The 7,216-nt window shown below is 63.9% G+C and overlaps 2 non-coding genes across 2 annotated transcripts; both read right to left on the bottom strand.

The window, feature by feature from the left end:
• Positions 1 to 119, bottom strand: LOC142875019 (5S ribosomal RNA). Its single transcript, XR_012922598.1, has one exon. It is a non-coding gene; the product is annotated as a 5S ribosomal RNA (ribosomal RNA).
• Positions 120 to 3,622: 3,503 nt separating this feature from the next.
• On the bottom strand, positions 3,623 to 3,741 carry LOC142875018 (5S ribosomal RNA). Its single transcript, XR_012922596.1, has one exon. It is a non-coding gene; the product is annotated as a 5S ribosomal RNA (ribosomal RNA).
• Between the last annotated feature and the right edge of the window lie 3,475 nt (positions 3,742 to 7,216).

The following is a 7,216-nucleotide window of genomic DNA, read 5'->3' as shown; positions in this document are numbered from 1 at the left end:
AGCCTACGGCACCCGGTATTCCCAGGCGGTCTCCCATCCAAGTACTAACCAGGCCCGACCCTGCTTAGCTTCCGAGACCAGACGAGATCGGGCGCGTTCAGGGTGGTGTGGCCCTAGACGGCGGAGGGCGCCCCTGCCCCGCTCAAGAAGCCGAGCCTCTCTGCGCTTCCCCGCCGCCTCCTCCCGCCCCAGGCCCCGCGCCGGCGCTGACCGGCGCCGGGCCGGGCCTGTTGAGTTCACCGGCCGGGTCCGGCGGGCTCCGTGGGACGGGGGTGACAGGCGGGGCGGGGCGGGGCGGGCAGGGAGCGGCGGGCCGGGGTGGGGGGCTGTCTCTCTATACACACACACACACACACACACACACACACTCACACTCACACTCACTCACTCACACTCACACAAGATGCGCCTCCACTGCTGGACTCGCCAAGGTGGAGACCTTCCAGCCTCCTTCACCTACCCGCCCCCCACCCCCAGCTCGTGGCCGCCCCCACCGCCGCCGCCGCCGATTGCGCACGCGCGGGTCGCCCGCCCTTTGACCCCAGGCAGGGGCCGCCCTCCCCGACAACCCCTTTCAGCTGCGCCCCCCACCCTGTGGGTGGGCTGCCGCCTATTCACCCCGGGCCCGGGCTGGGGCACTGCGCATGGGGGAGGGGAGCGAGTGTATGGGGCGTCTCTCTCTCTCTCTAGGGATGTGTCCCATGGGTGGGGTGGCGTGGTTTGTGGGGCGCTGAAGAAATCAGTCCCCTCCATCTCCTACCTCTGGAAAACGCCCAAGCCCTTGGAGAACTGCCGGCAACGCGACCGTGGGGGCCGGGACCCTCCTCTGTGTCCTCCTGTGGCCCGGTCCAAGGGGCCTGGGCCTGGCCGGGGCTGCATTGGACCCCGACCACCCTGGCGTGTGGACTCGCTAAAAATCGGCGATTAGATATTGGATTCCAGCTTCATTGAGGTCATTTCACTAATGAGTGCACCGGAAAGAGTTTCCTAATCCATCTGTGAGGGTGGCAACTGAAAGAGAATTTTAAAGCTGACAGAATAGGCGAGGAAAGGCATAGGAGATTTCCACACCCAGTAAGGAAGCCTTTCCCGAAATGGAAGAAAGAAACGAGCAAACAGAAACACCGGTAGCCCGCCAGGATCAGAGTCTGCCCCCGAGAGAAAGTACCCTGACCAGGTTCACCCGTGGGTGGGTGGCGAGCTAGCGGCATTCAGAAGAGCGAGGCCCGCAGTCTGTGCAGAAGACACCTGCACTCGGGTGTGTGTGGCGGCACGATTCACAAGCAGCTCCAGATGTTAAGCCAAGGAGAAGCCAGGGAGTTCCCAACGCCCCAGGTGTCCTCAGCCCACGACTGGCTGCTGGGGGAATGCGAAGCCCGGCTCCTTGTCTCAGAGCGGGACAACCAGGAGGTGTGACGTACACCCCGGGGTTCCCAGGAGGATCAGGCTGAAGCTGGGACTTGGCCTGAAAGTGTCCCCTCGCATGGCCACCCGCTTCCCCTTCCTGCTCCTCTACTCCTGGTGCCCCTCCATCCAGGGGCCAGACCTTAAAGAGTCACCCGCAAGAGAATCCTGGTCCCAAAGGAGCCTTCTGGGGGACCCGTGCTGAGAGAGGTTGTGGGCATGGCCCGCTGGGGCTCTGCCCGACCCAGGGCTGAGAGGTGCAACCTCCCAGCTCTGGGTCCCTGCAGGGGAAGCGTTGGCAAGCACAGGGCCAGTCCTCCAAAGGCCCAGGTGCAGGGAGCCCAGGCCAAGCAGCCTGTGGAAGAAGCCACCCCGGGAACACGACTGCAGGCCACGGCCCTTCCCACCTCCTCCTCCTCCTCCTCCTGCTCCTCCACCCCCCCGACCTCCCACCCCCACCCCCCCGACATGGCGCAGGGCTCAGAGACACCTCAGACACTTGCTACCCAAAGTGCAAAGGGCATCAGTTGCTCCTCCACACCCCCCCCCCGCCCAGCAGACCGCGTTGTCCAGCCAGCCCCCGGGCCTCCCTGGGGTGCCCAGCACAAAAGTGCAGACAACCACCGGACCCTCAATCTCAGTTTTCGGATGTTTTTGCCACTCTAAGGACCCGCAGGCCAGCTGGGCCTTCTGGCAGGACAGAGAGCCCCGGAATCCGACGTGGAGAGCCGGGTGTACGTCCCCACGAGGAGGCGGTCCCCACCTCCGCGGCTCTCCCCTTGCGGGGGGGAAAAGCAGCCACGGGGCCTCAGAGAAGACACCAGGCTGGGCGCCCGCCCCACAGTGGGGGCACGTCCCCCGCAGGCCACTTAGCGCCGGCCGCCGGCCGGCGGACGGTTGGGTGGCGCGAGACGCTGCGGCCGCCCTGCTACCGGGTTCCTGGGAGGGCGTCCTGGAACCAGCGTCCACACCAAGCCCTTGGAAGGCCCAGGCGACGGAGGAGCCCCGTCAGGCAGGGGCCGAGGACGGTGACGGCCCGGGCGGGGAGGAGCGTGTCAGGCAGGGGCAGAGGACGGTGACAGGTGACAGGCCGGGCGGGAAGGAGTCAGTCAGGCAGGGGCCGAGGAGGAGACGGGCTGGGTAAGGGTTAGGGTTAGAGTCAGGGCACAAGTCACAATCGCAAAGACCTGGAAACGACCCGAGTGCCCAGCGACCCACGAGTGCGTAAATGAAATGTGGCGCGTGGACACCACGGAGTGCTATTCAGCTAGGAGGAGCAGCGGTGAGAGGGCACCTCTCGTGGTTCTCCTGGCCAGAGCTGGAACCCGTTCCAGTAAGCCAGGTAGCCCAAGAATGGACACACGAGCACCACGTGCTCGCGCTCACCAGCAAATGGGTACGAACCGATGGACACCTAAGTGGACACAGAGGAATCACCTTCATCGGGTGGGTGTCGGGCGGGTGGGGGGAGGGGATGGGCATACACCTCCATTAGGAATGGGGTGGGTGCGCACCGACTGGGGGATGGGCGCACTTGAGGCTCTGACCCGAGGGGGGAGGCTGGGAGAGGGCAACGTACCCGACCTTAACATTGGTACCCCCACAATACGCTGCAACAACATCAGAGGTAAATGAATAAGAACACAGGGGGGAGGGGGGCACGGGCAACACATGTCACCTTAATACTTGGACTCCCATCATCTGCTTGAAAAGAGAGAGAAAAGAAAATGCAATCATAGAGATAAGAGACACTTTTTAAAAATAATGAATCCGAAGAGAAAAGTAAAAGGAGGCCTGTGGAGCAGGTCTGGGTGTGACTCCGGATCCCCCAACATCAGGTGCCACCACCAAAGATTCCTACGTGTAGCCCATAGAACCCCAAAAGCAACGGGACGAGTTCTGGTCACATACTCCCTCAAAATGACATCCTGGCCTTCTTCTGGAACTCCCTCCCCTCTCAGACTCTCAAGGTTTCCTCCAGCGTGTCGGTTCCCACAGAGCAGACCTTTGGTCTGAGACCTGACAGTCCAGAAGCCACGCATGCTGCCGCGTGACGGCGGTGTCGCGGCTTGGGACAAGAGGAGGCCCCACGGTGCGGGCTGGGGCGCCAGGCACCGCGGCGGGCGCTGAGGGTGGGGGTGACCCCCACCCCGGGCCGCCGCCTCGCTCCCAGAAAGGGGACAGAACAAGAGGCAAAACAAAAAAAAAAAGAAGAAGAAGCCTACGGCACCCGGTATTCCCAGGCGGTCTCCCATCCAAGTACTAACCAGGCCCGACCCTGCTTAGCTTCCGAGACCAGACGAGATCGGGCGCGTTCAGGGTGGTGTGGCCCTAGACGGCGGAGGGCGCCCCTGCCCCGCTCAAGAAGCCGAGCCTCTCTGCGCTTCCCCGCCGCCTCCTCCCGCCCCAGGCCCCGCGCCGGCGCTGACCGGCGCCGGGCCGGGCCTGTTGAGTTCACCGGCCGGGTCCGGCGGGCTCCGTGGGACGGGGGTGACAGGCGGGGCGGGGCGGGGCGGGCAGGGAGCGGCGGGCCGGGGTGGGGGGCTGTCTCTCTATACACACACACACACACACACACACACACACTCACACTCACACTCACTCACTCACACTCACACAAGATGCGCCTCCACTGCTGGACTCGCCAAGGTGGAGACCTTCCAGCCTCCTTCACCTACCCGCCCCCCACCCCCAGCTCGTGGCCGCCCCCACCGCCGCCGCCGCCGCCGCCGCCGCCGCCGCCGCCGCCCCCGCCGCCGCCGCCGCCGATTGCGCACGCGCGGGTCGCCCGCCCTTTGACCCCAGGCAGGGGCCGCCCTCCCCGACAACCCCTTTCAGCTGCGCCCCCCACCCTGTGGGTGGGCTGCCGCCTATTCACCCCGGGCCCGGGCTGGGGCACTGCGCATGGGGGAGGGGAGCGAGTGTATGGGGCGTCTCTCTCTCTCTCTAGGGATGTGTCCCATGGGTGGGGTGGCGTGGTTTGTGGGGCGCTGAAGAAATCAGTCCCCTCCATCTCCTACCTCTGGAAAACGCCCAAGCCCTTGGAGAACTGCCGGCAACGCGACCGTGGGGGCCGGGACCCTCCTCTGTGTCCTCCTGTGGCCCGGTCCAAGGGGCCTGGGCCTGGCCGGGGCTGCATTGGACCCCGACCACCCTGGCGTGTGGACTCGCTAAAAATCGGCGATTAGATATTGGATTCCAGCTTCATTGAGGTCATTTCACTAATGAGTGCACCGGAAAGAGTTTCCTAATCCATCTGTGAGGGTGGCAACTGAAAGAGAATTTTAAAGCTGACAGAATAGGCGAGGAAAGGCATAGGAGATTTCCACACCCAGTAAGGAAGCCTTTCCCGAAATGGAAGAAAGAAACGAGCAAACAGAAACACCGGTAGCCCGCCAGGATCAGAGTCTGCCCCCGAGAGAAAGTACCCTGACCAGGTTCACCCGTGGGTGGGTGGCGAGCTAGCGGCATTCAGAAGAGCGAGGCCCGCAGTCTGTGCAGAAGACACCTGCACTCGGGTGTGTGTGGCGGCACGATTCACAAGCAGCTCCAGATGTTAAGCCAAGGAGAAGCCAGGGAGTTCCCAACGCCCCAGGTGTCCTCAGCCCACGACTGGCTGCTGGGGGAATGCGAAGCCCGGCTCCTTGTCTCAGAGCGGGACAACCAGGAGGTGTGACGTACACCCCGGGGTTCCCAGGAGGATCAGGCTGAAGCTGGGACTTGGCCTGAAAGTGTCCCCTCGCATGGCCACCCGCTTCCCCTTCCTGCTCCTCTACTCCTGGTGCCCCTCCATCCAGGGGCCAGACCTTAAAGAGTCACCCGCAAGAGAATCCTGGTCCCAAAGGAGCCTTCTGGGGGACCCGTGCTGAGAGAGGTTGTGGGCATGGCCCGCTGGGGCTCTGCCCGACCCAGGGCTGAGAGGTGCAACCTCCCAGCTCTGGGTCCCTGCAGGGGAAGCGTTGGCAAGCACAGGGCCAGTCCTCCAAAGGCCCAGGTGCAGGGAGCCCAGGCCAAGCAGCCTGTGGAAGAAGCCACCCCGGGAACACGACTGCAGGCCACGGCCCTTCCCACCTCCTCCTCCTCCTCCTCCTGCTCCTCCACCCCCCCGACCTCCCACCCCCACCCCCCCGACATGGCGCAGGGCTCAGAGACACCTCAGACACTTGCTACCCAAAGTGCAAAGGGCATCAGTTGCTCCTCCACACCCCCCCCCCGCCCAGCAGACCGCGTTGTCCAGCCAGCCCCCGGGCCTCCCTGGGGTGCCCAGCACAAAAGTGCAGACAACCACCGGACCCTCAATCTCAGTTTTCGGATGTTTTTGCCACTCTAAGGACCCGCAGGCCAGCTGGGCCTTCTGGCAGGACAGAGAGCCCCGGAATCCGACGTGGAGAGCCGGGTGTACGTCCCCACGAGGAGGCGGTCCCCACCTCCGCGGCTCTCCCCTTGCGGGGGGGAAAAGCAGCCACGGGGCCTCAGAGAAGACACCAGGCTGGGCGCCCGCCCCACAGTGGGGGCACGTCCCCCGCAGGCCACTTAGCGCCGGCCGCCGGCCGGCGGACGGTTGGGTGGCGCGAGACGCTGCGGCCGCCCTGCTACCGGGTTCCTGGGAGGGCGTCCTGGAACCAGCGTCCACACCAAGCCCTTGGAAGGCCCAGGCGACGGAGGAGCCCCGTCAGGCAGGGGCCGAGGACGGTGACGGCCCGGGCGGGGAGGAGCGTGTCAGGCAGGGGCAGAGGACGGTGACAGGTGACAGGCCGGGCGGGAAGGAGTCAGTCAGGCAGGGGCCGAGGAGGAGACGGGCTGGGTAAGGGTTAGGGTTAGAGTCAGGGCACAAGTCACAATCGCAAAGACCTGGAAGCGACCCGAGTGCCCAGCGACCCACGAGTGCGTAAATGAAATGTGGCGCGTGGACACCACGGAGTGCTATTCAGCTAGGAGGAGCAGCGGTGAGAGGGCACCTCTCGTGGTTCTCCTGGCCAGAGCTGGAACCCGTTCCAGTAAGCCAGGTAGCCCAAGAATGGACACACGAGCACCACGTGCTCGCGCTCACCAGCAAATGGGTACGAACCGATGGACACCTAAGTGGACACAGAGGAATCACCTTCATCGGGTGGGTGTCGGGCGGGTGGGGGGAGGGGATGGGCATACACCTCCATTAGGAATGGGGTGGGTGCGCACCGACTGGGGGATGGGCGCACTTGAGGCTCTGACCCGAGGGGGGAGGCTGGGAGAGGGCAACGTACCCGACCTTAACATTGGTACCCCCACAATACGCTGCAACAACATCAGAGGTAAATGAATAAGAACACAGGGGGGAGGGGGGCACGGGCAACACATGTCACCTTAATACTTGGACTCCCATCATCTGCTTGAAAAGAGAGAGAAAAGAAAATGCAATCATAGAGATAAGAGACACTTTTTAAAAATAATGAATCCGAAGAGAAAAGTAAAAGGAGGCCTGTGGAGCAGGTCTGGGTGTGACTCCGGATCCCCCAACATCAGGTGCCACCACCAAAGATTCCTACGTGTAGCCCATAGAACCCCAAAAGCAACGGGACGAGTTCTGGTCACATACTCCCTCAAAATGACATCCTGGCCTTCTTCTGGAACTCCCTCCCCTCTCAGACTCTCAAGGTTTCCTCCAGCGTGTCGGTTCCCACAGAGCAGACCTTTGGTCTGAGACCTGACAGTCCAGAAGCCACGCATGCTGCCGCGTGACGGCGGTGTCGCGGCTTGGGACAAGAGGAGGCCCCACGGTGCGGGCTGGGGCGCCAGGCACCGCGGCGGGCGCTGAGGGTGGGGGTGACCCCCA

This window comes from Microcebus murinus, chromosome 13 (genome assembly GCF_040939455.1).
Source record: "Microcebus murinus isolate Inina chromosome 13, M.murinus_Inina_mat1.0, whole genome shotgun sequence".
Lineage (NCBI taxonomy): Eukaryota > Metazoa > Chordata > Mammalia > Primates > Cheirogaleidae > Microcebus > Microcebus murinus.
Note: the sequence above shows the minus strand (reverse complement) of the source record. Positions and strands in the feature narration are given on the sequence as shown.